At 35.7% G+C, this 25,850-nt stretch overlaps 1 long non-coding RNA gene across 1 annotated transcript in view; it reads right to left on the bottom strand.

Annotated features, from left to right (window-relative positions):
- The window catches only part of LOC145939572 (uncharacterized), a 47,711-nt gene extending 27,681 nt beyond the window's left edge, over positions 1-20,030 (bottom strand). Inside the window, exons 1-4 of the long non-coding RNA XR_014425847.1 lie at positions 19,153-20,030; positions 7,981-8,250; positions 7,559-7,851; positions 7,382-7,423 (exon numbers count right to left, since the gene is read on the bottom strand). This is a non-coding gene — a long non-coding RNA (uncharacterized LOC145939572). The remainder of the gene's footprint in view (positions 1-7,381; positions 7,424-7,558; positions 7,852-7,980; positions 8,251-19,152) is intronic.
- Positions 20,031-25,850: the final 5,820 nt, after the last annotated feature.

Below are 25,850 nucleotides of genomic sequence, written 5' to 3'. Positions count from 1 at the left end.
TAATAATTATGATAATTTAACTTTGTAATAAATATAACAGTATGTTTCTAAATTTGCAATGAAAATAAGGAATAATTAATTTGATTAGTTTAAATAATTTATTGCCGGTTTCATCAACATTGCTTAATTATTCACTCATTATCTCTTCATCAGTTAAAGTAAAATTTAAATTAATAGAAATTGGTAATTAATTTACAGTTTACCAGTACGAGAGAGTGATTTCAAAATAACACGTGCTTGTAATATCTGTCATTTTTTTCTAATAAAGAAAACCAGTCCCTGATGAGCCTAATCAGAAAATGCGGCATCTTATCAACGCGCAGCGACAGAATCATCTCAACTGTCATAGTTAAGAAACGACGATCTTAATCACACTAGCGTTGCTATGAATCCTAGGTCGTCGAAGGACGGAGAAATCCAGACGCGTGTAATATCATTATCATGTTAAGTCCTGCTTCGGATTGCTCCATTGGCGGTTTGGTAAAAGTGAAAGATATTATGAGAGGAGGATGCGAAAGAAACAGGGCAAAGAATCGAAGGTAAGGGACGCTAAGAAATGAAAGAAGAGAGATGAAGTGAGAGGAAACGAGGAAGAAGAGACGACACGAAGAGGGTGACGGTGAAAAGGTGCGAAGGTGAGGGAGGACAGGAAGAACCGAGGATATAGAGGGAGAAGGCAGGGAATATATAAAGAGAGAAGAGAGGGAGAGAGGAACCAGAAAAGAGATGAGGAACGAACCGGAGTACAAGCGAGCAATTGAGAAGAGCTTGGAGACGGAGAGAGAGAGAAAAAGAGAGAGGAAGAAAAGAGACGTTCGCTCGAGTTGTCGAGGCGATTGTGCCGATGTGCGTGGCAAAGTTTTGCGTCGAGCTCTCCCTGACCTAACCACTCTGTCTCTCCCGCCTCGAGTTTGACTTTGCTGTGTTTGACATGGTCCGACTAGACGATTATTTCCTAAAGATTATCCCGTACAATGGTATACAACATTAGCATCGTAAATCGTGAATGTGTCATCGCAGGTAAAAGTTCAAGGTTCATTTCGGTCAAATCCGCCGAAAGGAACGATCTGGGTGGGATTTCGAGAGATATTCCCTATTCTTAAAAGAGATCTGACCTTCTTTACGCTGATTCTCATAAAATCTACTTCTTTTGTATACGCGTGAAATCATGCGTAATCTTTCGTTTCCGGACGTCGCGACATCGCCAAGGTATGTCCTATAGCAGTTGCGTGTTTACGTATCGCATGGTTCGCATTACCGGCGACGCGCCTTCTCGACGCTCTGCTCCGCTTCATTCCCGCCTCGGTTAAAACTCCTGCGAGAGTACTCGCAGCCGCTCTCAGCGCGACGCAATGCGCAGCCTCTAGGTCGGGCGTTCACCCTGTTGTCCCGAGACGAGCAGCTAAGACTCGCGTTCGCGAATGCTGAATCTTGATCGCGAATTTCGTTCTCTGATAACATACGCAGTTTACTTTTGGGAGAAAATTCTTGATACCAATTTTGTAAACTAATTTGATTTTAAATAGAATTAAAACAGGAACCACGTGAAAAAATATGAATAAAAAGAAAAATATTAATAAATCGCGTAAGATTTTTTAATTTTATTTATAAGTTTCTATATATATATATATATATATATATATATATATATAAAATAATATCTATATGTACAATTGCGATCTCTCCATTTTCTTTTATTTTTTAATAACTTTATTTTAGTAAAAATTACAACTGTATATATTATTAATTGCAAAATAAAATTGCAAATATATGTCTCAATACCTCATCTTATAAGCAATAATATATAATATTAATAAAGCCTCGTGCTTTACAAAATTATGTATTATTGGCTAAAAAAAGTTGACAAAATATGTATATTAATATCTATCAAGTACTAAGTATATCAAATGAATAATAGAAATTTTACAACATTTTACAATAGAGTGTATAAAAAGAAAACTGAAATCTGTAATGAAATTTTATCGGAAGATGAATCTATGAATTTAATGTTTTATAGTGCAATTCTAATTTATACAAGTACTCATTTCCAACGTTCCCATGCGAATCTCGGCTGAAATCACAATCGTTTTTAGGCACGAACACAACAAACAAAGCATAAAACAAATTATGAGTCCTTTTCATCGATTAAAAAAAAAAGTAATATAGAGATTAATCTTATTCAAAAAATCCTTCAACCAACAGCATGAACCAACTATACCGAAATTCATAATGTTCAATCGATGATAACTGACAGCTATTCCATTGGATTGATTGATAATAATGAATTCTTTTATCTCAGAGGTAGAAAAAAGACCACCCATATACAATATATATATGATAGCTCGAGAATTCCCTCCCTCCGCTTTCCCCCTACCGTTTTCTTGCGGATCGATTCCAGCTAGATCACTGACCTGACAGTACGCCACACCATTCCTTCGTACGAATTATCGTAGGCCTACGTATTCCCCGAGGAGGGGAAGGGGAGGACATGGCACGCGAGACCTTACCTGATCTAAAGCGGGTGGTGTCTATCCGGCAGCACATAGAGACAAGCTTACCAATTCGAGGTGCTATCCGAGCACCTTGAGCGATGGTGAATAAGTGACGATAAGTAGGTAGATAGGTAGGTAGGTAGGCAGAATAGATAGGTTGGTCGACTCGCTCGTTTGCACTAGAAAGGTGCGTTGACCCTCTCGGCGTGTTCACCGAGAGATAGGAGAGGAACACAAGTGAGGAAGAGAGAAAGAAAGAGAGATAAAAAGCGGAAGGAAAACGGAGAGAGAAAAGGGATGCAGAGAACGAGAGAAAGAACGATACTCGAATAGAGATAGAAGGAGCGGAAGAAGTGTTGGTCAATGAGATGTCAAATTCGCACGCACAAGCACACATACATATACACATATCTTTTCGACAGTTCTTAAACCATTTAGGTACAACCGAAAATCGACAGATCATTGAACTCAGCCTCTGAATGGATTGAACTATTCGCGATTAGGATGTTTGACCTATCTATCAAGAGAGAACATCTATCGAGAGAATATATTATGAGATCGAGAGGAGAGAGAGAGAGAGGCTGTAGAATCGTACGCAAATCATTAGATGATAAGATTATTTCTTATGTATATCTGTATAGAGAAAATAGAGAGAAATTTTGTCAAAAATATCTCATTATAAATTTTTTGTACGATTCTGAATAGTTAATTATACATATTTTTTGAATGCAAATAAATTTAATATATTGTATATATATTTGGAATATATATAATATATATAATGCGCACAAAAATAAGTTAAGATAGCAAATTAAATAGATTAAGTTTTAGCAGAAGATAATTGTACTATCGAAAATTAAAACATGCCTGCAGGGGATTCTGATGCTTTTGTGGAACGAATCAATCAACATTTTTTTTTTCTTCGAGATATGATTAAGTAGCTGGTTATTCATAGATTCTGAATCATCGTATATAAGCTTACGAAAGTAATTGGTCACTAAACAAAAGTAATCCGATTAGTCATAGATAGAAATCCCACGAGAGAAATCGTACTTTTAAGAATTCCTCGTTACTATAAGATATTTGAACGTGTAAGAATAAATTGATTACGCATTAATAATATTAATATTATTAATTATATTATTTTTTATTCAGTATTTGGTTAGAAATATTATTAATTTTTATAATAAAATAATGTCTATATAAATTTAATTAATAATTTAAGAGTATTCCAAAATTATTTTTAATTAAAGAGAAAACTATGCAATTTTAGATAATTATGTTTTAATTTATTAAAATTATTTTTTTAAGTTATTAAAGTTGTGAAAAAGAAACAAAATAGAGAGAGAGAGAGAGGGGGGGGGGGAGAGGGAGAGAGATTTCCGCAAACAAACTGCGCCTAATGACATTTACGAAAGGAGAAATTCATGTTATCGCGCGTCATGATAAAAGAAACTCTGACCATATCCGGAGCTCGAGCCATTTTTAACACCTTTAGTGCACTCTCACGGTTCTCTCTTACTTTCCCCGTTCAAAAAAAAAAAATGAATAGAGAGAGAGAGAGAGAACCACCTTCCTCGTCGGAGAAAGTGAAATCAGTCACCTGCACGTCTGTACGCGTGCTCATCTTGTTGGTTGCTCTTACCAGTCGCGTAAATCGGTGGAACGATCACCCAATGTAATTAATAAAATAATGAGTTAATTTATCTACGAAAGTTCGATAGATAGAGATGAAAGGAATAAAGAAAATAAAACTGAAGAATTATATATGGACCTATGTACAACTATATTTTAGAGATATATCTTTTTATATTGTTATGTTAAGAAAAAAAAGATTAGTATATTAACATTTTAATTGTGTTAAATTAATTATAGTTCTCATATGCTTTTAATTGTAAATATGTAGAATATTTAATGTTGTAATGCTCTCAAATTTATCATAAAAAACGACCATGGAAAAATGTAAGAAATGTACTTCATCGAAGTATTATATATGGTTCAGCAAATTTTCCAAACTCTAAATTTTATGTCTTCTCTCTCAATATTTTAAATTCTTTATGCTCCTTAAAAAAAAATATAATACATAGACATTTAACATTATACACGTTCTTAAACAGCATAAGTCGAACATGTATGCTTTCACTGCTATGTTTAGTCGCGTGCATAGAAGCGCGTGGATCACTTTCATGTATGTATTGGTGCACACGTTCGTCTCTAACGCGTGATCGACACGCGAGTCGAATCTCGATCGAGGAGTGCGCGTGCGGTATGGGATACGTAAGCGTGCATAGCATCGGCGAAAGAGGGTCGTCACGTAGTTTGCAATCCGCGGGGCAATAAAGATGCTGATTATGCGAGAGTGAAAGAAACGAAAGTTTGTGGTTCGACCTAGGAAACGTAACGAAACAGAAACGACTAGGCTCATGAAATGATACGTCGAATGCAAGAGTTACCGGACAACTGCCTCTTTGAGCCTTACAGGCAAAAAGCTTGGAAGATGTAATTTAAATAATACGGCAAATAGATGCGATGAGAGAAGAAAATAGTATTTTTCTGTCACTTTTGAAACACACACATGGTGCGAATATACCCAAGTTAAAAGGTCCGCTGTATCCTTATGCTTAGGAATTTATTCTTTACGTTCCCTCAGACGTATATTGACTTTTATAATTAAACGTACGCGTTACTTCAAAAAGGACTGAACAGAGATACGAAAGCAATCGTTTTCGGTTTAGAAAAACTAGTGCAGTGTCAAGGTATCTCACTCGCCAGCATAAGATCGAGATGCGGGCGACAAAAGGTTGCAAAAAGAAAAAAAGAAAGAAAGAAAACAAAGTCCCTTCTATATATAACTGTCAGTAGAACAATTACTTAGCGTGATACGCCGCCCGACTTTCACAAGGCTTTCTTTTTCAGCAATTCTCTTGCAATTCTTTTGCGCAGATAACGTGCGCAAATATACTCAATACTTTGCGGCTGTATATGTTATCGGAAGAGAAAACGCAACAAGACTGTCGTGACATTTGTAATTTCCTGTGGGCAAATGAAAGTTGCGCGCCATTTCTCCGATATATCTTCATTCACGATATCTTGAGATAAATTATGCATTAGTTGGCTAAATTATGTATTTCTTTCTAAACTGAAATTTTTTCTCAATATGCATTCAACGCGAAATATCTTTCTGCTAAAATCTCAAGATGCCATTAAATTAATATTCCATAAAAAATAAAATAAACAAGTTTTTTAAAACTTGTTTTTAACTAAAAAAAGAAACTGCTAACTCTTCGATATTTTTACTAAAAATAAATTCATTGCAAATTATTTGACAAAGTAGATAAATTTTGTATGAGATAAAAAATGCAAGATCGCTATTTGTATGTTACGTACAATATATCGAATGTCACTCGGTGAGATCACTCGACATCAGGGACGTTTGTTTTCACTTCCTTCCTGTCACAGACGAAGAATACCAAGTCGGAATTCACCGACGACGAATTTATACTTCAACCGCGGAAAGAATTGTATTGACCGGTTGCGCAACATCTGCTTACGTTGTGCGACCGCGCGTGGGCGAAAATGTGTGTGTGTATGTGTGTGTATGTGTATGTATGTGTATGTATATGTATATGTGTGAGACACTTCCTCGTTCCTAAAGCCAGCCGGCTTCTATCGTCCGCGAACCACGCGATGAACGAGCGATCGCGATGCCGTCGAGCAATGAGTTCGATGCATGCAGGTGCATGTCGGACCGATTCACCGGGGAGAATTTCGGCCGAAGAAACGGGGCGGGAAGAAACGGGGCGGGAAGAAATCGCGCGGAAAAGATCTATCGTTTTATTACGATCCCAAAAAGACGAGAGCCTCGAGGAAGGGAGAAGCGGTAGATACTCGAACTCTCGTTAAACTCGCGGTTTTACCGCGGGGCCACAAAATGATATTCAGCCGTATGTTCCGACAGGCCGCGCAAGTGTCATTAACCTCTCGCGCAGTTCATTCGGAAGCGGCAAAATAATTGTCCGGTCTAGGAATAGCGAACGTCGTCCGGGACGCCCACTCCCTAAGGACTATATTAACGCGGTTAGCGTGTCCCGTAGGTTGCGAATTGGGCGTTGCTCTCCGCCGTTTCCTCGCCGTCTCGAACGAAACGCTTGGAATGCCACGTTGGGACCATTCGCGTTTGGAGAACATCTCGTTACGATCACAAAAAGTACCGTCTCAGAGTGAACGGTTTTCAGAGTTCTCCGCGAGTGAGAAAATGAGGAAGAAAGAAAGGAAGGAGGGTTTCGGCAGAGGATGACGAGAACGATGAAGTGAAGAGCGAAGGGAAAGGGCACGCGAGACCGCGTGCTCGTATTCGTTAAATTCGAAGATCCACGTGGATGGCCCGGCATCGAGTAGTGTGTTGCAATCTTGCAGCAGACCTCTTTCCGCACCTTTCCGTTCTCGCCCTCCTCCTTCCTTTCTTCGGATCTCGCGCTCTTTGTGGCGCCGAAGACGCTTTTGTGTACTTTCCACGGTAGAGAAGAAGACAAGACAGTAAGAAGCGAGGAATGCTCGCTTTGACGTTTCTCAACTGTCTTCGCGCATTGAGAGTGTCGGGGCTTAATTATTTAGATTGCACGACATCATTTTTTTCATTTACTGTAATAACTTTGTTCTAAAAATATATGGGATGTTTTATTTTGTCAGATTTATAGGATATTCTCTTTTAATCCAGAAATATATTAGATATTTTTTTCGAGAGACCGGAGATATTAGATGCAAAATTTTTTAAAAATATTAAACTTTTTTTCTATGTAAAATCATTTTATAGTCACGAAGTGACGCCAGCTTCATACACCCCTATTATCGCTATAGAAATATTAGAAAATAAACAATTTTTCACTCACCGATACGTGCAATAGCAGAGTTGTAGTACACAGCACATTGCTCTGAAAACAAAATATTCAAATTATGTATATACATACATGTATGTGTGTGGGGGGGGGGAGTGTATAGGGTGTTTTGAAAGTCTGGAAACGATCAAATATCTCAATAAAGTTTAGAAAAAAAATTTTTTTGCATACCTCACAGTTGCCCCGCTGTCGCCCGATGCCTCCCCGTGCCTCCTCCTCCTCTCTTGGTCCATGGTAGCACTCGCGAATAATTACGATCGCCCGACACTTTACACGGCACTCCCGACGCGACGCGTGAATCGCACGCGTATTTCGCGTACATTGCGCAATGAGAACGATACGAAAACTAATAATCGCACGAATCAACGTCCGTTCGACACTCGAGTATCTCGCAGTCAAACTTGCCCCAGTGTCGTCTGATGCCTCCCCGGACTTCTTCTTCCTCCCCTATATGTAAAGCTTACCTGTAATAACAAATAAAATATATAATTTATATATGTATATACATATATATACATATAGAGATACTTAAACAAATATAACAAAAATTATGTTTCTTAAAAGAAATGTTATTATATATTTATTTTGCATACCTTATAGTTGCCCCGCTGTCGCCTGATGCCTCCCCGGGCCTCCTCCTCCTCTGTTAGTCCATGGTAGCATTCGCGACTCGCGAAAACACGAATAATTACGATCGCCCGACACTTTACACGGCACTCCCGACGCGACGCGTGAATCGCACGCGTATTTCGCGTACATTGCGCAATGAGAACGATGCGAAAACTATAATCCACGAATCAACGTCGGTTCGACACTCGAAAATCTCGCAGTCAAACTCGCGCGCAGCTTATCAGCAATGCAACCTGTAACAAATAAAATAAAATAAAATAAAATAAAATATTACTTTTATTTAAAAATTTAATTAGCAAATTTCGCTTTATTAATATTTTTTGACAGAAATCAACTTATTAAAGCGTTCATTTGCTAATTAATTTTAAAATAATAATATGTTATAGTGCCTTATCTGCAAATAATATTTTTTGACAGAAATCAGCTGATAACTGTCAAAATTATTAATTGAATTTAATGTAATGTAACATATTATTTAAAACATATTATTTTAATTTTTATAACATATTATTATTTGAAAATTTTATTAGCAAATTAACGCTTTGATCAGCTGATTTCTGTCAAAAAATATTAATCAAGTTTAAACAAACTTTATATAAAAATATCATTCTTTTTTATATAAAATCGAGGAATAGCAGGCGCGTAGCGCGCGTTTGTGTTGTTTTAGTCTAAATTAAAGAAATAGATGATTAACAGATATTAAGCAGCTTTCAAATAATCTATATAAGGTAATCGTGTCGATTAATTATCTACTTTGATTTGTATCAGTTTAGGTATACATGATTAGATAGATAGAATAAAAATACATATAAAAATATAAAAATAAATATAAAAATTACTGTTACGATTCGTTTGTTCGTATGTTTATTACAGAGAATATTAAATATATATATATACATTTCGAATGCATTTATGTGTGTATAATACCGGCACTATATGGTAGAATCACGCGAAACGAGCTCGACTGTTCGCGGTAACGTACTCTAACTTACGGTACTGATCTATGATCTCAAGATCCGTGGCTGCTGAGACTGATAGCTCTATTAAAGGTTGCAAAGCAAACATTGAACTTCTCGACCTAGTTTCTTAGTTACGAGAGCGATAAAGGCAGGAAGAAGAAACATCAGAATCGCGTATTATTATTTTAATGTATATCTACAAGTGCTCTAACGAGAGATATTATAATATTAACATTTTGCATCCTAATGAGAAATAATAATTTGAATAACAGTAATGAAATTACTGGTAAGACTGATGAGAATAATTATTTTACATATGTATGTGAAAGTCAATATACTTTGTTATTTTATATGATGTAAAAACACGTGCTTTCTCTCTTCCTCTCATAATATTTATATTAAATATTTTTAATAAATAAAATACTCTTATATATATGTATATAAATGCGCAAGGTGCATATATTTCAATCTATCAAATGATGCACATCTCAAACGTATACAACCTATTACGGTGTAACTTATGTAACGGATAAATTCGGATGCTCGAAACAACTTCTCGAGAAAGATTCTCCTCGACCTAAGAATCGCTTCTCAAGAAGGAAGTACCGAAAGGCGTGCTAGAAAGCTTGCGGGCAAGACCTAGATTTTCTCATGAGTAATATACCGAAGCAACGGTATATTGTCGAAAATCCCGTACGTTTGATCATCCGATTATTTGTCGCGAGATCGTTCGAGTCGCGATTGCAGGTCTCTCTCCGGTCAGTTTTGACGAGCCATCCTCGTCCCGTACACGAGGATGTATCTCCGGCATGCAAGTAGGTTTACAGCCGGATGTTGCTCGTGCACGACAGCGAGTAGAGAACGATCAACGACGACGATGACGACGACGAAGACAAGTAGCCGGATTTATTTTTTCGTGCAGTCGAGCGGTTCTCTTCGCACGCGGCCACGGCTAACTGTATTTTGACTTTGTGGCCTGAATTGCGGTAACACGGTAACTGGCTCCAGTGCGCGACACCCTGGAGTAACGGGCCATATCTCGAAGGCACGGTTCAGGCCTTTACGCATGTAGGTACCTACATAAAAGGCGCTCTCACGTATATACGTCACACGGCATATACGGCTTTTATATGGCTGATGGGCGTATATGTGTGCATCACCAAACAGTCGCGGTATAGGTAACGTGCGTGTGCAGATGCGCAACTCAAAGAGAAAGAGGGACGGGAAAGGAAAAGGAAAAGAGAGAAATGAAGGAAAGAAAGAGAGAGAAGGAGAGAAAGGTTAAAAGAGAAAGAAAGAGAGAGAGAGAGAGTTGTTGGTGGCGGTTTATCGTATGCGTCCGGTGTACGTCCGTTCGTTCGCGTTGCAAACGTGAATGTAGGTACAGTTAGGTAGAAGGTGCCCACGGGGGCTCGAGTCTGTAGGTCGGAGGCGCGGGACGTGCAAGCCCGAGCGTGTATATCCTTCGCATCCGGGGGATCGCCTTCGAGACGACAGCAGGACCTTGGGCCTTAACCCACTCTTACTTGGAAAGGGACTAGCGACTTGCATCGCGGCCTCTCCTCTTCCGCGTTCGCCGCGCGACGACGTGCATGCACGTTTCGCAGCAATGTGCTGCATGCGAGGCTTCATCAAATGGGTTCTAACGAACACACGAACGAATGCGAGAACAGAGTCGAACTCGAATCGTACGCGAGAAACATTCTTGCGTTCATGTATATATAACATCGAAGCAATCATGATAATTAACCCATATTCCGCGCATATAAATCATGTGAAGATGTTTAATTAGCTATGTTAAGCGGGCGTTAAAAAAAGTACTTAACATATTCTCATGAGAGATACTTCTCCCTATCTTTTCTGTTTTATTTTTTATTTAATAATTTTATTAGGAGAGATGGTTCCCTCGAAGTTCCTCTATGAATGATGTAATATGTTTGTCGCATCAACTCAGTCACTCGCGCATCTCTCTCGCATCTCGACCTCGACGAAAGATGACGATATACACATGCTCACGTAGAATGTTTTGCTTTGACACGTGAACAACGATTACGAACCATACGTTCGCATGCTCGCTCTAAGCGCACGGGAGATGCAGATGGAAACGAGACGTTGGACGTCTCGATGAGGTCTAACCAGTGAGATTCTGTCGTGCGCGTAATTATCCGATGCGGTCCGTTCGCGTGCGTGCGCCAGAAAATTATCGCCCGGGAATTACGCGCATCAGCTAATTCGAAAATGCTGACGGACGAGGAAACGAGTTTTCACCGGTGGACCGTAGCGGCGTGTGTCGAAAAGATTTACGACGCGGTAGACGGTTGATAACTTTGCAATCTGTGTAAGAAGACGAATGATTTGTTGTCGCTCTATGCGAAAGGCGCGATAAATAGTGATTTACGCGAAGACTCGGAAAGATTAAAAGTAAATCTGCGTAAATCGTGACTTTGCAGTGCAGAAGCGACGCCGTTGGGCATATAGTATCAGAGAACTCGATCCTCTCTGTAAGGTTTTCCGTTCCAAAATTCTCTTTTTAACCGATTCGATCGATTGTCAATACGCAAGGATGTTCGTCGTGACATAAGCACAACATCTACGGGAAGCGTGTCGCAGTTACAGACGTTCGCGTGCCATGGCACGCGACACGTGACTCCGGATCCTCACGATTCTCTTGACAGAAACAGGAGAATCGGGAAGCGATCCGGGAAAAAAGAAAGAAAAAGAGAGAGCAAGATTCTCTTGTATTCCCAAAGCGAAAGGTATCCCCTTTCGCCGGTCCGTCATTCACCCCTTTCTTTCTCAGGTCCGTCTTCTTTCTAGTGGAAAGGAGCGCAGCTGGTCCCACGCGTTTTGTTATTTCCCGAACCCTTTTTACGAAATTTCGGGCTTCTTGGCCGCAGCCTGTACAGCGGCGAGGCCTTCTTCCGGGTGCCCCGTATCTCGCATTGCATCTAGTCTCGAACTGGTTTTCCGGTGAAAAAAATGGGAGTAGGAGGAGACGGGTAAAAGTGATGAGAAAAAAAAGATGCGAATAGAGAAGGAGGGTGGAGAAGAGAGAAATTCTTCTCTCGGGCAGAGAGTCCGCTCCGGCTTCTTTTGTGCCCATATGCCGCGCCATCCACGCCTATCTGACCCGCTGATGACGATCGAGCCGACTCGAGCCGAGGACGGCACGCATCTCCGCCGGAGCGAATCGATCCGCTTCCTGGTAACCGTCGAATTTGATCCACGAGATCGACGACTGGAATCGAATCCGGAAGTTGTCGCGTAATTCACGACCCACGCGATGCAACGTGGCTTGCAACGCGTACGTCGACCATTCTATCGCGTGGAAAGATTCTCGATTGTGTATCTCATGATAAAATATAATTACGAGTAATATTCGATCAACGACAACGTCGAGATTCCCCCCTGTATAGCGCCATTCTATTTTTATCTCATTACACGTCTCTCCATTTTACTAATTAAATATGTAATAATTAAGCATATTTCAACTAATAATTTAATTTAACGATTTACAATATCGCTATTTTACATATTAAAGGAAAATTAAAGCGATGCATAAGTGAAAAAAAATTATTTTCTTTAATCTACGATAGTAAAACTATATTTCGATTTATGCTAGTAAATCTCTTCTGTATATTTTTCTCTGAATTTTCCATCACAATCCTTTTTCTACCCGCAGCGAGTGAGGTCCGCAAACACCAAACGCGATGAAAGCAGGACATTTAACTCTACGAATACGGTTCTATGCTGACCAAAATGCAGATGTATGTTGTCAAAGTACAGTGAAAACGAGAGACCGTCCATTCAAGCGGTCAGCTTGCCTGCGACGAAAAATGTCTTTTTAATTGGCAATTAGACGCGTCGTATGTCCTCTCCCAGCTGTCATGTAGCCGCGGGCGAATCGCGCGAGCCGGGAGGCTACGGTAGGCACGCTCGAGTACGTCGTGAATGGGCTCAAAGGACGGCGAACTAAAAACCCCCTAAAAGTTCTGCCAGTGTCCGAGCATTCTTTGATAATCCTCTGGACACGAGTGGCCGGCCATACGTTCTCCATTGAGTAGCCACGCGAAGTGACCCGTGGCGGCGCGAAGCCAGGAGCGACAAAGAGAACAGGAAGAAGGGAAAAGGGAAGGCGCGTGTGGATGACAGAAAATGGGACGTTGAAGGATGAAACTTCCCGGCTTTATAAATTTTTCATCCCTTAATTTGACGGATGGCCGTGCGCGCGCCAGAAGGATTCGTCCGTGATTGTGACATTTCTGAGGCGTCCACGTGCCTTTTATTATCGGTAGGATAAAATACTCTTCACTGAATATTTATGATGTTTTAAACATGTTAATATATTAAATTAATATTAGAGTAAAAGAAAGAATATATTTAAACGTCATTATTATAATAGCCAAAATAATTCATATTAATTTTTTCATAAGAAGATTAATTTTTTTTCTTTTTAAAATGCAAAAAGAAAATTATATTTACACGGTAATTTTTCTCATTTTTTCGGCTACCCACGGATGCGATATCATTCGATAGCCGAATGAAGAAAGAGGACGCGGCTGTCCCGGAAAGGTGATATCTCTATTGCACACGTAGGTGCACGGTCGAAGAAGTATCACCAAACAACAAACAATAGGAATAACTGTTGCTTAGGAAGTGATAACAGAATTGCGGCAGCATATCACGAATCTTGAATTGCCATGGACACACCTCGTGCCATTAAATCGGCCACTTGGCAATGGAACTCAAATGCTTGGCATGACTTAGGAAACACTTTTTCAAGCGAAAAATAGATGGCCGGATTATATTTCTTATTGTCAAGATTTGTAGCATATATATCTTCGATCGTGCATCAAGATTTTTACAAAGACATAATATATAATAATTTATTATAAAATTATAAAACTAAAATAATGATTAAATATTTTTGTCTATAATATTACATGTGATTTTCATTTCTGCAACTTTTATACTTATGAATTATACATTAAATTTGTGGATTAAATATTAGCAAAATATTTAAATAATTATCATTAAATAAACAAATCACGTAATTATAGAATGTAAGTTAATTAAATAATATTATAACAACTTGAATTAATCTTAGAAAAAAATATAATATAAAAAAATTTGCATCATATATAAACAAAGGATTTAATAGAATGCAGAAAAATAACTATTGACTACAAAATAGATATACATCTCTGATGTAAATGGTCAAGAAAAACAGAGGTTTCTGCCGCAACTCTCATAAAACTACAATCTGATTTGCATAGTAACTTGTACTTGGTTCGATATCGATATCAATTTACCGTTGCAATGTCTAATAAGGTATATAGTATAAATTCCAGCTTCCTTGTGTTTGCATTACAGTATCGGTGTATTATTGCAAATTCCGATATTTATGATAATAATATATCGTTTTGATACCGTACGATGATGATGGAATTCGTATACGTCAATTTAGTATCGTTATCATCATAATCACGATATAAGTAGAGACGCCACACGGTGCATCTTTTTCTCTATCCTGCCTCTCCCTTACTATCGCGATGCTACTTTCTTCCTTTTGCGTTGTGTCGATTCATTCCGACTACCGATGATGTTTCGAGAACAGTTATGTGGGAGTCTGGGTCACGAGGCGTGGCTTCTATGGGGACACCATACACTGTCCCATAGAACCACAGTCCCATTGGCCAAGAAACGCTTACGAGGCACGGCCGGAATAATTATGTAACCTGCGCTTCGCGCGCTACGGGCCGACACGAACGTCCGTGACGACACGAAGACTACCAAGGGTTGGAAGAAGAAGAAGAAAGAAGAGGAAGAAAAAGAGGAGAAAAAAAGAAGAAGGCTGCCGGTTCTGATGACCCTTGCAATGGAGGAAGGCAGCAGCAGCAGCGCGAGCGCGATGCAAATTTATTTACTTTACCCTTGGCACATGAACGTGCGCATTCTCTTTTCTATAAATAGAATTATATTTATAGGAACAAAATCAATTTCTTTTACATAGTCGTTTATTTGCATTGTTTATTGTTTTTATGCAAATTTAATGTACTAAAAGAAAAAAAATTGAGAGGAGATTGAAACCGAAGAGACTGTCCCGAAGAACTGTTTCTTATTTGAATATATTATAATAATAATTGAAATGCAATAAAGATGAGAAAATAATTTGAGCAAAAATTTTTCTTATAAAAAAATATATAAAGATTCTTACGAATCTCAAATTCCATAAATTTTCTGCTAATTTAGAGAAAACGTTGAGGAAACTTCTAATTACAAAATTAATGTCACTAACAAAAATTGCATTCCATTCGTGTCGAGGGGTTACAATAAATTGTGTATATATAAGTAGTTAGACAGGATATTATATTCCAATCTTACGTCATACTGGAAAATTGATTTCATCTTTTCATAATAAAAGACTCGAAGATTTGAAGGTTCTTCCGTACTCGAGTAAAATATCTTTTGTTCGAATATTACTGTTGATTATCCATAATAATTCCTACATTCTATATCATCATTGAATAATTAAATAAAATTATAAGCATTTTCCTTTACAAATGCGCGATGATTTGATTACTTATTTTAAATTTAATATTTGATTGTGTAATAGTAATGATAGCCTACACTGTAAAAAAATGTAATATAATGTATTACATAAAAATATGTAAAATTACATAAATAATAAGTGTAAAATTACACGATAAATAATAAAAATGTAAACATATTACACTTATTATTTATGTAATTTTACTTTTTTTATGTAATGAATTACATTTTTTTTTACAGTGTGTGATGATAGCTTTTCAAAAATGTTTAACATCATATATGTACATTAAAAGAAGACATTATGCAAACAATAAACGCGATTTCTATACTAATTTGAAAATCTCTAATCTGTTGTATACGTTGTATATTGTTGATTGTTCCGGACAATAGATAATCACAATGTATGGTTGTAAATTCAATACATATTGCTCAATATTTCATAAATACATTATTATGCTTTTTTTTTAAGATGTGCTACTAAAATATATTCATATGCTAAGGAAGAATCTTACAACTAAAGAGAGGTACAAAAAATAATTGTGCTATTCATTTGTATGACTGGTATACGGTATACGCTAAGCTCTCAGGCTATAAAGGTTAATTGAATTCAACGAGCTGTAGCGATAATGTTACCCTATTATTTAGCTAAATATTTACATTTCCAGGCAATATAATACGCGGTCAGTTATAGAGTGACATAAACAGAGAGTGATATTTTTCTTTTCACGAACATATATCCTGTTCATTTCGCATATATGTATAATTTTCGAGTCGTGGAGCCTAATGCCCCAGTAACGGGATGATGTTTCATTCTCGATGTCACGAATTTGCAATTCAAATAATTAGCGAGTTCAGCGAAAAGCAACCAACAACGAGATATTAATGAGATCGTGGCGGGATAATTTACGTTCTCGCTCGAGGCGTATGTGGAAGGGCGGTATGTCAGCGCGCGAAATCAGACGCCGGGAAGTGTCGAGCTCGAACACTCGCTCGCTCGAACGTGCAATAGTGACTTTTTGACCTAAATACTTTAACGACCGTTATACTATTGACGTCAAGAAATCCTTGACCGTAACCGCCAATCACGAATATCCATTTATCTTCTTCGAATTATCGGTGACCGTACAGGAAATTCTCAATCGCGACTTTGCTTTTTCTCTATACCACATTTTTTTCTTACGAAATGTTTTCTCTTTATACTCTTTACTCGATTCTTTCATAGTATACAGAACAATTTTGCTTATGGGAGTCATTATGTTAAACATGATAAAGTGCAACGATATGCAAATATATAAATTATCGCATGTAATCTTTGAAAAATAAATTGTACATTGATTGTAAGAGAATTTTCTCTTAGGATTTACCCTGAAAATCATGGTAATCGTGGGACAATATGGTAAAGCAAGAATTTTATGAGAATTTCTTTGATTAATATTTATCACAATAAATATAATGATATCTATTTCAATAAAATATCAAATATGTTTGATTAATTTTACTAAACTGCATAGTAAAATTAATCAAACATATTATATCATTATATTTATTGTGATAAATATTAATCAAAGAAATTCTTGCTTTACCATATTGTTCCACGATTACTATGATTTTCAGAATAAGTTCTAAGAGAAAATTCTCTCTGTACACATATAATATTGAATAAGTAGCTTATAAAAAATTCTCTTGCACACAATTTATATTATGTTTAAAATTATTTTAATGGAGATTAATACAATTTTGCGCAATATCGTCCAATTTGTTTTTATTCGAAGTAAAATGTATCGGGAAATTCTCAATCGCGACTTTGCTTTTTCTCTTTATCATATTTTTTTCTTACAAAATGTCTCTTTATACTCTCTCGTACTCGTACTTGTTATTCGATTCTTTCATAGTATACAGAACAATTTTGCTTATGGGAGTCATTATGTTAAACATGATAAAGTGCAACGATATGCAAATATATAAATTATCGCATGTAATCTTTGAAAAATAAATTGTACATTGATTGTAAGAGAATTTTCTCTTAGGATTTACCCTGAAAATCATGGTAATCGTGGGACAATATGATAAAGCAAGAATTTTATGAGAATTTCTTTGATTAATATTTATCACAATAAATATAATGATATCTATTTCAATAAAATATCAAATATGTTTGATTAATTTTACTAAACTGCATAGTAAAATTAATCAAACATATTATATCATTATATTTATTGTGATAAATATTAATCAAAGAAATTCTCATAAAATTCTTGCTTTACCATATTGTTCCACGATTACTATGATTTTCAGAATAAGTTCTAAGAGAAAATTCTCTCTGTACACATATAATATTGAATAAGTAGCTTATAAAAAATTCTCTTGCACACAATTTATATTATGTTTAAAATTATTTTAATGGAGATTAATACAATTTTGCGCAATATCGTCCAATTTGTTTTTATTCGAAGTAAAATGTATCGGGAAATTCTCAATCGCGACTTTGCTTTTTCTCTTTATCATATTTTTTTCTTACAAAATGTCTCTTTATACTCTCTCGTACTCGTACTTGTTATTCGATTCTTTCATAGTATACAGAACAATTCTGCTTACGGGAGTCATTATGTTAAACATGATAAAGTGCAACGATATGCAAATATATAAATTATCGCATGTAATCTTTGAAAAATAAATTGTACATTGATTGTAAGAGAATTTTCTCTTAGGATTTACCCTGAAAATCATGGTAATCGTGGGACAATATGGTAAAGCAAGAATTTTATGAGAATTTCTTTGATTAATATTTATCACAATAAATATAATGATATCTATTTCAATAAAATATCAAATATGTTTGATTAATTTTACTAAACTGCATAGTAAAATTAATCAAACATATTATATCATTATATTTATTGTGATAAATATTAATCAAAGAAATTCTCATAAAATTCTTGCTTTACCATATTGTTCCACGATTACCATGATTTTCAGAGTAAATTCTAAGAGAAAATTCTCTCTGTACACATATAATATTGAATAAGTAGCTTATAAAAAATTCTCTTGCACACGATTTATATTATATTTAAAATTATTTTAATAGAGATTAGCACAATTTTGCGCAATATATCGTCCAATTGTTTCTATTGTTTTTATTCGAAGTAAAATGTAAGAATAATATATAATATTAAAATGCCATCATTATGATACATGAATAAATTCATCAAGTAACACAAGTAAATAATTAGAGAGAGTGAAGAGAACATAGTCATATATAACATGATAATTAAATTCCAATCAATCAGGGAAAAAGAGTGAGACAGAAAGATTCGTCACTAACCTCTTTCTTGTAGCGCTTTATTGCGCTCCAAACAATCAAATTTAATAATTAGAGAGAGAGGAGAGAACAGAGGAGAGAACAGAGTCATATAACATGATACTAATTAAATTCCAATCAATCAGGGAAAAAGAGTGAGAGAGAAAGATTCGTCACTAACCTCTTTCTTGTAGCGCTTCATTGCGCTCCAAACAATCAAATTTAATAATTAGAGAGAGAGGAGAGAACAGAGTCATATAACATGATACTAATTAAATTCCAATCAATCAGGGAAATAGAGTGAGAGAGAACGATTCGTCACTAACCTCTTTCTTGTAGGCTGCTTCACTGCGCTCCAACAATCAAATTCAGAGCAGACAGGTTAGGTCACCAACTTCTCTTGTTCGTCAGCTGTTTTCAATTCCGCTCCAGACAATCATTCGTACGGATAAGGCTCGATCACGGTTGATTACGATTACGCGCACTAATTAACACAATATATATACTATACTATAATTTACCTACGACCTACGACATTCTCGACACTTGTTACACGACGCATACGTTGCACACAACGAGTAACGTGAAGCTCGTCGTCGGTGTATTCGTAATTGATGCGTGTGTTACCTCTTCATTTTTAAAACAAACTCGGCAAATGTCGAATCGAATATCAGTCGGCGCTTGATTGATAAATCAGAAGGTTAGATTTACTTTTTAAAGCTACATGCGTTCTATACTCTTTTTCTCTCCAATACTTTAATATATATATTATTTTATTTTGCAGAAGGATAATTACGCGAAGCTACAAAAAACAGTCACTTGATGTCGCGCGTGTAGTCATGTGCAGTAGTAACATTAAAGTGAACCGTATATGTATTGTATATACGCAGCCTATCTAAGAACATCTTAAAGCGGATGACGGAGAATATTGGCGGACTTACGTGAGTTGTACAATAATAAGTTTCTTAAGTCTCGCGATCGCTAGTTTTTTATATCGCGAGACGACGCGACGCGATGAAAATTGTCAGTCACTCGAGTTTTTGGTCCGCGTCGGCGAGAAGGCGAGATGCGTCGCGTGCCTAACTTTACGTGGGAGAAACGTCACCATGAGGGGGGGGGCAGAGGGGAGAGAAGAAAGCGATCAACAGCTGTCGCATAGTGTATCGTGGTATCGCGGTCGCGATGTGTCGCGCGGAGTTATTGATTATAAATGCGTAAATCGCGATATATTTGCGTTGCAGTAAGTATTGAGAGTGTCTAAAGTAAACAATCATCGGCTACAAAAAACAGTCGCTCGTGTCGGGCGCGTCATCATGCGCGATGAACATTGAAGTGAAGTGCGAGTGTATCTATTGTAGGAACATCTTCAAGCGGATGATAGAGAACATTAACGGACTTTCGTGAGTTGTAATAGTTTCTCAAGTCTCGCGATCGAGTTTATATCGCGAGACGACGCGAAATGTGAGGGAAATTTTCAGCCGCTCGAGTTTTTCGTTCGTGTCGGCGAAATATGTCTTGTTCCTAACCTTACGCAGCAAAGTTTACGACGCCGGCTGCGAAGGCGGGGGAGGAGAGGACGATCCATGGATCGATGTCGCACAAGTATAATGCGGTGTCGTATAACACAGTGTGTCGCGGTGTTATTTATCATAAATCGCGATAAATTTGTGCTGCAATAAGTATTGAGACATTGAGAGAGACCAAAGTGAAGGACTATTGTATCGTGTTAGTGAATATTTGATGGACACTTGCAACTGCTCATCTACCGATTGATTTGCATCCATTCGAATGAGGGTCCAGAACAATGCAGTCGCCAGCGAAAAACGATGGTCAATCATCAGGTCGGTGAGTGTAATTGATTACTACATTTGCATGCGATTTAATCGTTATATCATAACACAATTATTATGCCTAGAGCGATGGTTATTAACTTAACCTATCCCCTTTAATGAATCTTTTTCATAAGCGCACGAAAATGTACAACTGTTAAGCAAGTATTTTTTATAGGTTTTCTCAATTATAAATTAATCTTAAAAGCTAACAATATTTAAAGAAGAATTCGTAATATAATTTTAAATTTCAAGACTTCTTGATTCAGTCGTCCCTTTGCCTTTACTAAAAGAACATTAATTTATCAACAGAATTTTCACATTTTGCCATAAGTCTGTGATATTTAAATCTCAATACATGTAGACGAGATCATAACACAATTATTATGCCTAGAACGATGGTTATTAACTTAACCTATCCCCTTTAATGAATCTTTTTCATAAGCGCACGAAAATAAAGCTAGTATTTTCTATAGGATTTCTTAAAGATAAATTAATCTTAAAAGCTAACAATATTTAAAGAAGAATTCGTAATATAATTTTAAATTTCAAGACTTAAATTATTCAGACGTCCCTTTGCCTTTACTAAAAGAACATTAATTTATCAACAGAATTTTCACATTTTGCCATAAGCCTGTGATATTTAAATCTCAATACATGTAGACAAGATCATAACACAATTATTATGCCTAGAGCGATGGTTATTAACTTAACCTATCCCCTTTAATGAATCTTTTTCATAAGCGCACGAAAATGTACAACTGTTAAGCAAGTATTTTTTATAGGATTTCTCAAAGATAAATTAATCTTAAAAGCTAACAATATTTAAAGAAGAATTCGTAATATAATTTTAAATTTCAAGACTTTGATTCAGACGTCCCTTTGCCTTTACTAAAAGAACATTAATTTATCAACAGAATTTTCACATTTTGCCATAAGTCTGTGATATTTAAATCTCAATACATGTAGACGAGATCATAACACAATTATTATGCCTAGAACGATGGTTATTAACTTAACCTATCCCCTTTAATGAATCTTTTTCATAAGCGCACGAAAATGAAGCTAGTATTTTCTATAGGATTTCTTAAAGATAAATTAATCTTAAAAGCTAACAATATTTAAAGAAGAATTCGTAATATAATTTTTAATTTCAAGACTTTTTGATTCAGTCGTCCCTTTGCCTTTACTAAAAGAACATTAATTTATCAACAGAATTTTCACATTTTGCCATAAGTCTGTGATATTTAAATCTCAATACATATAGACGAGATCATAACACAATTATTATGCCTAGAGCGATGGTTATTAACTTAACCTATCCCCTTTAATGAATCTTTTTCATAAGCGCACGAAAGTGTACAACTGTTAAGCAAGTGTTTTTTATAGGTTTTCTCAATTATAAATTAATCTTAAAAGCTAACAATATTTAAAGAAGAATTCGTAATATAATTTTAAATTTCAAGACTTCTTGATTCAGTCGTCCCTTTGCCTTTACTAAAAGAACCATTAATTTATCAACAGAATTTTCACATTTTGCCATAAGCCTGTGATATTTAAATCTCAATACATGTAGACAAGATCATAACACAATTATTATGCCTAGAGCGATGGTTATTAACTTAACCTATCCCCTTTAATGAATCTTTTTCATAAGCGCACGAAAATGAAGCTAGTATTTTCTATAGGATTTCTTAAAGATAAATTAATCTTAAAAGCTAACAATATTTAAAGAAGATAACGAGTAAAAAGGCTCTAACGAATTAAATCAATAGTAAAAACAAGGGCCGCAGCAGGATTTTTGTGCCGTGTAATAATATTTATTAATTAATAGTAAGACGTTTCGGTCTATTTTAGACCATCTTCAGTGTACAAGTCTCTCTAGTTTACATTAATCGTAACATAATTGAAATTAAACGGAAATTATTTTAAATGTATGTCGTCGGTATAAAACATATATAAGGCATTAGAATGCGTCGAAAAACATCAAATGTTAGCTGTTCTTTATGTTCCATTGTCTCGACAGTAAAACTGCATGGGTCGCGAGCATGCTGTAATAGCGGAATAAAATATGTTCAATAAAACGAATCAGTAAGTTCCCTCGGACGATACTCTGATTAATTGCAATATACAGGAAGCGCTGTTAAAATTACAGACCTGAGTTGAGCACATTCACGAGAAATCAGATTTATTTATATGATCTGCCCTAGTGTGGTCGTGACCATGACGTGTATTGAACTATACTAACACAAAATAAATGAGATCCGAAAGCGATACCATACATTAGTATAGTTCAACACACGTCATGGTCACGACCACACTAGGGCGGATCATATAAATAAGTCTGATTTCTCGTGAATGTGCTCAACTCAGGTCTGTAATTTTAACAGCGCTTCCTGTATATTGCAATTAATCAGAGTATCGTCCGAGGGAACTTACTGATTCGTTTTATTGAACATATTTTATTCCGCTATTACAGCATGCTCGCGACCCATGCAGTTTTAGTGTCGAGACAATGGAACATAAAGAACAGCTAACATTTGATGTTTTTCGACGCATTCTAATGCCTTATATATGTTTTATACCGACGACATACATTTAAAATAATTTCCGTTTAATTTCAATTATGTTACGATTAATATAAACTAGAGAGACTTGTACACTGAAGATGGTCTAAAATAGACCGAAACGTCTTACTATTAATTAATAAATATTATTACACGGCACAAAAATCCTGCTGCGGCTCATTGCCCTTGTTTTTACTATTGATTTAAAGAAGAATTCGTAATATAATTTTAAATTTCAAGACTTAAATTATTCAGACGTCCCTTTGCCTTTACTAAAAGAACATTAATTTATCAACAGAATTTTCACATTTTGCCATAAGTCTGTGATATTTAAATCTCAATACATGTAGACAAGATCATAACACAATTATTATGCCTAGAGCGATGGTTATTAACTTAACCTATCCCCTTTAATGAATCTTTTTCATAAGCGCACGAAAATGTACAACTGTTAAGCAAGTATTTTTTATAGGATTTCTCAAAGATAAATTAATCTTAAAAGCTAACAATATTTAAAGAAGAATTCGTAATATAATTTTAAATTTCAAGACTTCTTGATTCAGTCGTCCCTTTGCCTTTACTAAAAGAACATTAATTTATCAACAGAATTTTCACATTTTGCCATAAGTCTGTGATATTTAAATCTCAATACATGTAGACGAGATCATAACACAATTATTATGCCTAGAGCGATGGTTATTAACATAACCTATCCCCTTTAATGAATCTTTTTCATAAGCGCACGAAAATGAAGCTAGTATTTTCTATAGGATTTCTTAAAGATAAATTAATCTTAAAAGCTAACAATATTTAAAGAAGAATTCGTAATATAATTTTTAATTTCAAGACTTCTTGATTCAGTCGTCCCTTTGCCTTTACTAAAAGAACATTAATTTATCAACAGAATTTTCACATTTTGCCATAAGTCTGTGATATTTAAATCTCAATACATGTAGACGAGATCATAACACAATTATTATGCCTAGAGCGATGGTTATTAACTTAACCTATCCCCTTTAATGAATCTTTTTCATAAGCGCACGAAAATAAAGCTAGTATTTTCTATAGGATTTCTTAAAGATAAATTAATCTTAAAAGCTAACAATATTTAAAGAAGAATTCGTAATATAATTTTAAATTTCAAGACTTCTTGATTCAGACGTCCCTTTGCCTTTACTAAAAGAACATTAATTTATCAACAGAATTTTCACATTTTGCCATAAGCCTGTAATATTTAAATCTCAATACATGTAGACGAGATCATAACACAATTATTATGCCTAGAGCGATGGTTATTAACTTAACCTATCCCCTTTAATGAATCTTTTTCATAAGCGCACGAAAATGTACAACTGTTAAGCAAGTATTTTTTATAGGTTTTCTCAATTATAAATTAATCTTAAAAGCTAACAATATTTAAAGAAGAATTAGTAATATAATTTTAAATTTCAAGACTTTTTCATTCAGACATCTTTCTGTCTTAAAATTTTTTTTCTTGATTAAATTAAAATTTTAGGATGAAAGTTGAAAATTAATCTTACTAAAAGAACATTATTTATGAACAGAATTTTAACATTTTGCGATAAGCCTGTGATATTTAAATCTCAATACATGTAGACAAGGTGATAACACAATTATTATGCCTAGAGCGATGGTTATTAACTTAATCTATCCTATTCCCTTTAATGAAACTTTTTCATAAGCGCACGAAAATGTACAACTGTTAAGCAAGTATTTTTTATAGGATTTCTAAAAAATAAATTAATCTTGAAAGCTAACAATATTTAAAGAAGAATACGAAATATAATTTTAAATTTCAAGACTTCTTGATTCAGGGATCGCTTGTCTTCAAATTTTATTTCGAGAGTAAATTCAGGATTAAAGTTGAAAATTAATTTTACTAAAAGAACATTAATTTATCAACAGAATTTTCACATTTTGCGATAAGCCTGTGATATTTAAATCTCAATACATGTAGATTATATACGTTCACTGTCGCAAGCGAGATAATAGAGGCAATGATTACTCGAAACCCGCCGCATGTTTTAACGACGTCGTTAACCCTGCGCGGGTTTTACTGCTGCAGATGCGTTACGTTCTACAAGTATGCGTTCTGGAAAGAGGTACTTAATGAGTCAGTTGACCGCTCTTACACAATCGAATTTTATTAATCCCATATTAAGCACACAGACTTTATATACATGTGCCGCTCAAAGGGTTCTCGGCGAATCGAATGTCTCGTGATGTAATTTAATCGCGTATCAAAGGTATTACGTAAAAACAAGGGTTATTTTTCAAATTATAAATATCCAAACTTAACAGACTATATCTGTACGTAAGATGAGAAATTAACGATTCCATCAAGATAAGACTTACAGATGTCTAATTGTACCGTACATACATGTATATATATATATACATAATGACACGACAGGACGTTGGCTCATTTGTGGCCAAAGCGTAGAGAGTCCTACGGAAATCGCAAAGATTCTACCGAAACCGGTTCTGATTGTGTAGCTATTTTCGGCGGTTCGCAAACACATAAAAGTCTTTTACGACGACCGATGCTCGGGCTCGTTTCCGACGTGTAAAAGATCTCGACACTCGATGTGCGTGTACACGCGTATC

The sequence above is a fragment of the Prenolepis imparis genome, unplaced genomic scaffold (assembly GCF_030444845.1).
Source record: "Prenolepis imparis isolate NDT839.2.m4 unplaced genomic scaffold, iyPreImpa1.0 SCAF_8, whole genome shotgun sequence".
NCBI classification, from domain to species: domain Eukaryota; kingdom Metazoa; phylum Arthropoda; class Insecta; order Hymenoptera; family Formicidae; genus Prenolepis; species Prenolepis imparis.
This window is presented reverse-complemented; position numbering and strand designations above follow the sequence as displayed.